Source organism: Pelobates fuscus, chromosome 6 (genome assembly GCF_036172605.1).
Source record: "Pelobates fuscus isolate aPelFus1 chromosome 6, aPelFus1.pri, whole genome shotgun sequence".
Lineage (NCBI taxonomy): Eukaryota > Metazoa > Chordata > Amphibia > Anura > Pelobatidae > Pelobates > Pelobates fuscus.
In genome coordinates this window covers 155,422,096-155,429,427 of record NC_086322.1, presented here as the reverse complement: position 1 = coordinate 155,429,427, position 7,332 = coordinate 155,422,096, and the positions used below count along the sequence as shown (strand labels likewise).

General features: G+C 37.0%; 1 pseudogene; it reads left to right on the top strand.

Moving 5' to 3' along the window:
- The first annotated feature begins 5,326 nt into the window (after window positions 1-5,326).
- On the top strand, window positions 5,327-5,426 carry LOC134566244 (U6 spliceosomal RNA; annotated as a pseudogene).
- Window positions 5,427-7,332: the final 1,906 nt, after the last annotated feature.

The following is a 7,332-nucleotide window of genomic DNA, read 5'->3' as shown; positions in this document are numbered from 1 at the left end:
GGTGAGCCCGTATTCGTTTGGCGAACGGCCCAGATAGCCGTGTTTCGTCAAACGAAAGGTTTGCATGCTGGTAGCGTACGGCTGCCAGCATGCGAACGGTCATAATACAATACATACACAATCAAGGTATACAGTAACACATTCAGCCTACGGACAACCTTTGTTAAATATAGTCCAGAAGTGGCTAGGTTTGCCACAGACACTTTTACAGGGTATGCTAAGGGCCACGGGTATCCTGCTTTGCGGTGACGGTGCTTTATTGCTGCGATTAGACTGCTTGTTGAGAGGCTGGGTTGTGAGGGATAATAATGTGCTGGGCTTAGGAGGGTTGGGGACGCTTAGGGCGTTTTCCCTGTGTTCTTTTCTGGTTCACATTGGGGGTCCCATAAGGCTACTCCAGTTCTGTATGCCTGGTGCCCCTATAACAGATCAGTTTATGAAAAAAAACAAAAAAAAACATTGCGAAACAAAGTGCGTTGAAACTGAAGTAACTGTAACTAAACAGTGCAGTCCTTGCGGGTTGTAGCTGTAGGGATTGGTTGCACGGTGCCAGGATCAGCCGAGGCCCTGTTGTAGAGTCTAGTGGTTGTGCCAGAAGCGCGTCCAGCGCCATGTTTGGGGGAGAAGTGAAGTCCGTGCATGGTAAGTGGAGGAGGCCTGTAGGACGCTGCCCGGGTCCCTTCGATGGTGCAGGTTTCCATTGCTGGGCTGTGTGTGGGGCCAGGGGGGTTCCCTTTGCTTGCCTGGGTTGCGAGCTGGAGTGTGCAGGGAGGTTGTCTCGGCAGTGCCCTGTCTGTAGCCAGGTGAGTCAATTGGGTTTACGGGCCCGGCGGGCGCCCCATCCATTTTGGCGTCGTTGAGGGAGTTTGCGTCTGCTTCGGGAGAGTGTCGGCAGTACCTCGGGTGAGCATGTGGTCTGTCTGTGAGCCTCTGCTTTTTGCTCCTTAGCCACCATTTTCTCCCAGAACGTGGCTATTATGGCATCCAGCTTGGCCATGCGGTTTGCCTTTCTGCGGTTTGGGCACACGTGGGATGGCCATTTTGCAGGGCCGTGCCTTGTCTCTCAGCTCGCTTGGCTCTTTCTTTGAGTCCTGTGCCGTGGGTGTCCTCTTGTGGTCGGACCGGGATAACCCCCACCAGCCCGTGGGGGGGGGGGACAGGGTGCTCGTGGGTCTGTTTCTCCAGTTCGTGGACTGGGAGAGCGGCCGTCTCTCCCTGACTTTGTCGCTTGTAGGCCCCAGCTAGCCATCTAGATTTCCTAATCACCAAATCGCTCGTGGATCACCGGGCTCTCCTTTATGCAGGTAATGTATTCCGGTTAGGTGTATGTCCCATTTTTGGTGAGTTATTGGTGATAATCTGTGAGTCTAGCAGCAGTTCAGCTTTCGTGCCTCTGCTCCGCTTGCTGGCTTGGCCCCGCCCCCCCTTTTTTACTTTTAACGATAAGAGTACAGATAATTGTCATTAATGTTACATTTTCTTACACCATAAACCAGGGGTCCTCAAACTTTGGCCCTCCAGATGTTCTTGAACTACAACTCCCATGATTCCTTGAATTACATAGATAGCCAGAGAATAATGGGAGTTGTAGTTCAGCAACATCTGGAGGGCCACAATTTGAGGGCGCCTGTCCTTAACAGTAGTGAATGAAGCATAACAGACAAGAAGGATTTGGGATATAATCCACAAATTCGACAACAATATGCAATGCCAGTTAGCAGTTACATACAAAGGCGCATTAATTTTCAGGATGAAAATATAATTTTACATCTTTAGAAATTTATGAAAAGACCCCACCTTGAATATGCTGTGCACAGAAGTTAAAGCAGCACTGTCACCTCCCCATTCACACGCACTAAATTATTATTTCCCTGAAATTCCAACCCAGTCAAAAGATATACTGAGACAAACTAGGGACTTCTTTGTCTGAGTATTTTTCTAATGCCTTACAATTCTACACACTGTGTGGAGCTACCACTGTTTGGTAGTGCCAAACACCTGCCATCACCAGTGATGGCTACATGGAATTGACTCTGTCTTATAATGATCCCGCGATCCCTCTATAGACCTCAATGCTGTACTCTTGTGCATGCCCTTGTCTTTTTAACCCTGCAAGTGAAATCATTGGCATTTAGTATTACATTTTTATTTGGTTGCTATAAATGAAATATTAATTAGGATCCCAAATCTTTCACGCCAACACTTCAGTTAGGTATCCAATCCATCTTTATAGTATGGCTGCTATTGCAGTGTATTGTGGTGGATTACAAGCCAAAAGGCAAACTTAACCCCTTAAGGACACATGACGAAAATATTCCATCATGAATCCCTTTTATTCCAGAAGTCGTGTCATTAAGGGGTTAAGCCAAGGAAGTTGAGATGGAACTCATTCAATTATCCGCTCTGCAATTTTCCCCTTTATTTGCAATTTCATTGTCAGTTCATTAAAATCCAATATTTAGAAGCTTTGTGCCTTTGCTTTCAACCAAATTGCAATTTATCTGAATATTGGGGGATCTGCTAATCACCCAAATTCCACCACAACGAATTGCCATGTCTGAATCACAAAACAAAAGGGGCAATGGACAAGACATTTCATTTGATTTCTAAATCTCAGATTGTTCTATGGCACCAGAAAAAAAAGTGAAGAAATAGAGAAGAAGCTGTTTTTTTTTATTTATTTATTTTTTTATTGCAGTACAGTAGTAGTCACATTTCTGCACTGTTTCTGCTTGCCTGAATCGTTTCTCCTGGAGAAACTGCATGTGAAATGCATCCAAACCAAAATGCCCCATGAATGAAATTCAGCCTGACCAAACTGATTTTTTTTTACTTTAAAAAAAAAAAATCTATTGAGAGGAACAAATTTTCTGCTACAAACATTTTACTATTTAGTGAATTGAATCATTATATATGTACATTTTATCCAGTAATTAAATCAGTCATTATTTGAATTAGAATTACTTACTTAAAGGCAGCATCCTATTCTTTCCTATCAAACATTTACCACATTTCTCTATTTTTTTCTAATGTTCTATTGAAGTTTGTTTGTATCTTCATTAATCTCCTTATTCTTACAAAATGGATTTGTTTAAAATAGTACAGGTATTCCGTGTACAGACAGCCTGAGTAACACATCAATAAAGCACTGCACAGAAAGTAAAACAATTTAACTTTCAAAAAAAACAATTGAAAGTTGTTTAAAAGTTTTAACAGTTTATGATTAATACAATTATTGTTAATATTGGTTGATCAATAGAACATGAAATATATTGTTTTGTCATTTAAATTGTAAGGCAAATGTTGTATGGTAACATGTGGATGCAGAAACAATAAAACAATGTAATAAAGACAAATAAAATGCGTAAGACACATTGTGCAGTTATGGATTTTTAAATACATGACTTTGACTTAATTTACTACAAAATGATAGCAGCCACAAAATTATTGAACTAAAATATAGTCCGCATTTATAAACTGTAAACTGACTTCTGTATACATTTAGATAAGTTAATTTAGTTAGTTCAGTAATTTTACTTAATAAACTGGACAGTAGTGAAAAGCATCAAATCATTTAAATAGAATTCCATTTTCTGAGAGTTATTTAAGTGCTTTCTTTTATTGTTAATGCCTGAGCAGGTCATCAAAGCATCAGAACCAAAATCAGGGATGTTGTTATAAGAGGACTGAGGTGAGCTGAACACAGAATGAACTCTCAAAAAGCCATATCTATGCTTTTTTTCTACACTTTTAATTGGTAGTCTTGAGCACCCTGCAGGGGGAAAAAGCATAACCTGTACGTGTGTTTCTACAGCATTCAGACAGTTACAAATGGTTCTTTTTACAGAAAAGAGAGGAAAGGAGTGCCCTATTTATTTACTCACAGATTGGTATACCAAGTTCTCTAAACACTTACCTCTGCACTCTGTGTAAATTAAAAATATGCTTTGTGGCATTGTGCCCTCCTTCTCATCTTTGTGATCATATATGCAGGGTTATTTACTAAAGTGAGAATTCCAAGTGAATTTCATATTTTGGGCCATATTAGCCAAACCAGGAGCATAGTTAATTAGAGATTTTTTTTTACAAATCTGCTCGTTTGGCCTAGAATTACAAATTACTTTAATTTCAGTTTCAATTCTTACTTTTGTGAATAACCCTGATAATAGCAAGTCAATTCCATTTAGGGCTCCTCTGCAACAGGTTTATTAACAAAAGTGAGGCTTCAAAGTGAATTTCAATTTAAAGAACTAGCTAAATCGTCAAAATTATGTTTTGCTAGCATTATGGCTGCATTAGAGAAGATGTAGTTAACAACATCTGGAGTGCTGAAGGTTGTCTACCTCTGCATTAGACTCTGGTATATTGCAGGCTGCTAAAGAATTGTCCAACTTGTTAATTTATTATTCTGATATAGGCTCCTGATTTCCCCAAAAGAAAATAATAAAACATGCATTTGATAATATATAAAAACACTATATCTGTGCATCATTGGTTGGAACCAACAAAGGCTATGTGTATTTTGTTCTTTTACTTCTCATTTGAAAGCACTCTTTCTAGATATTTAAGCACTACATTGATTGTTTTATTAAAATTAGTATACATATACAGCCTTGGGGCCATGTTAATGCAATTTAAATATGTTATGATTTTTGTTTAACCTGTTTAGATTGTTGTATTTATGTAAATTGTATAGAGTGCTATTTAGTGCACACAACTGATTACACAGTTGTTGCTCATTCTGTTTTTGAATAAGTGCTGATATTGAAATTGCATATTTATGTATATATTTGAGATGCATTATTGTTTGGAGTTACTCAACACTATGCACTAAGCAAGGGAGGTGATTTAAAATGCCATCTTACTGTATTGTGTGCTTTGTAAGCACAATTTCATTGTAGTATGTAAACTTGATAAGGCTTGATAAAAGATACAAAACAGTCAAAACGTTGCTGGTGTGATGTTTTAATAACAGGAATTTTCTTAAGATAGATATAGAATACCTTATATAGTAAGGGGTACTTTAAGGGATTAATCTGCTTTTGAAAAAAAAAAGACAATTTAATCCATTTAAAACTGAGTCTGATTGCTTTATTGTGTCTGCTTGGTTTTTAAGTAATGTGCCTTGACAGCAGAAGTGAAAAACGCCAGTCATGTTGCTTCCTGAGAATTAAATGGACACTGTAGTCACCAAAATAACTTTAGCTTAATGAAGCCGTTTTTATGTATAGATCATACCTCTGAAGTTTCACTGCTCAGTTCACTGCCATTAGGGACCTAAATTACTTTTGTTTCTGTCCATGCAGCCCTAGCCACACCTATACTCGCTTTGACAACACATATACTAAAATTGGAACAATACAGAGAAGATTAGCATCACTGTACTACTGAGGATACTTACCCTCCAATAAACATAATTCTCACTTGCAATCCTCGGGGGCTGCCAGTTTCTTGCTCACTTACACCTCCCCTGGCTGTGACTGACATAGTCTGCTTGAAAACAATTAGATGTAACAATCAGATGTAACTTAAATTAAAAGATGTTTCAATCAGATGTAACTTACATTAAAAGTTTCAATCGACTGCTCTGTAAATTGAACTTTAATGACATACAGGAGGCCACTGAAGGGTCTAGCAAGCTATTAACATAGCAGGAAATAATAAATTCTAAATTAAACAGAATTAGCAATAAATACAATATAAACATTAGATTACTCTTTACAGAAAGTGTTTAGGAAGGCTGTATACGTCACATGCAGGAAGGTGTGACTAGGGCCCCATAAACAAAGTGATTTATCTCCTGAATGGCAGATAATTGAGCAGTGAGACTGCATGGGGCATACATCTATACACCAAAACTCCTTCATTAAGCTAAAGTTGTTTTGGTGACTACGGTCTCCCTTTAAAGAGCTCAGATGAAGCATAATCATTTGATCATTGTTGTATTTATTTTATAAAGGCATATTACATCTTTAATTTATTTGATCTGTTGTACTTTGTCTTTCCGTAAATTTGCATTTTTTTACTAAAGTGAGAATTCCAAGTGAATTTCTTATTTCGGGCCATATTTGCATTTTGATAAACCTTCAAAACTATATGATTTTGTTGTTTAAATTTAACCTTCAAAACTATATGATTTTGATGTTTAAATGTATTGGCCTTAATGTTGTATTTCCTTTTTCCTGATTGGGATCTGGCTCTTTGAGTGTGATAGGAGGGGAGTGGGTGGACAAGAACATTAGGAGGTGCCATGTCATCCTAAAGTAATTAAAGCCCTCCTTTTGAAGGATGGTATAGCATACCCAAAGATCAGGAAGGGGTTAATATTGTTAAAAAATGAGTTAAGACAATATTCTATTTTTTTTTAAATCTAAAATGTAATAATGCATTACTGGTGTCATTACAGAGCTCTTGTAAAAATTATATGCACATTTCATATAATTATTTTTGCTGTTCTCCATTTCTCTAGAAATGTAAATTACATTAAATTATGTGTCTGTGTAACTTACTAAAAAGCTGAAATGTGCAATATAAAATATTTGGAAGTGATACCTCCTCAAATAACTGATAATAAAACTCTTAAATGTCAAAAGTCATTTCATTTTTCCAACAAGACAAATTAGGCCATCCCTAACCATATTAAAATATTATTCACTTTGACAATAGAACCACTTCTGAGACATGAACTATTGCTATATTAGAGAAAGAAGAGGTAATCAGTATTTTTCATCTTCTAAGAATCTCTTTAATGCAAAAATATCCATCACATCTAATGGAAATGGTATGCACCTAGAAGGAAAATGTCTTTTCATATTTCAAGCTAAAGGCTGATTTAAAAAGAGCAACTGTGAGTAACCAATAGCTCTAATAGAGAAAAAATGTACTATTCCCAGCACAGGAGGTTATTTTCCTAGCTAGTATTATCAAACTAGTATATTAGTATACTTATAATCTAATAAGGAATATATATATATATAATACAGTGATAAAAAAAGATAAAACAGCAAAATAATATCAGTCTGTAGCAGTAATTTCTTCACTAATATCCTCAAGAAAACAATATAACCAGCAAAACATACTTATGTTTCAAAATTATAAAATTTCCAATTCCTTCTGTATTGCATTATCATCCTGAGATGCTGATTTTAATGATTTTATTCCACTAAATTACTGTCTGGCAAATATTAAAAAATAAATAAAAAATAAAAAAATAAATAGCATGTGCATGCTACACTCCCTTTCCCTACATCATGCTTGAAATTTGTAGACAGAATAAGTTCCTGATCTTTAACATTAAAATAATTTGACTGATTGGGGTACACAGTCAATCAC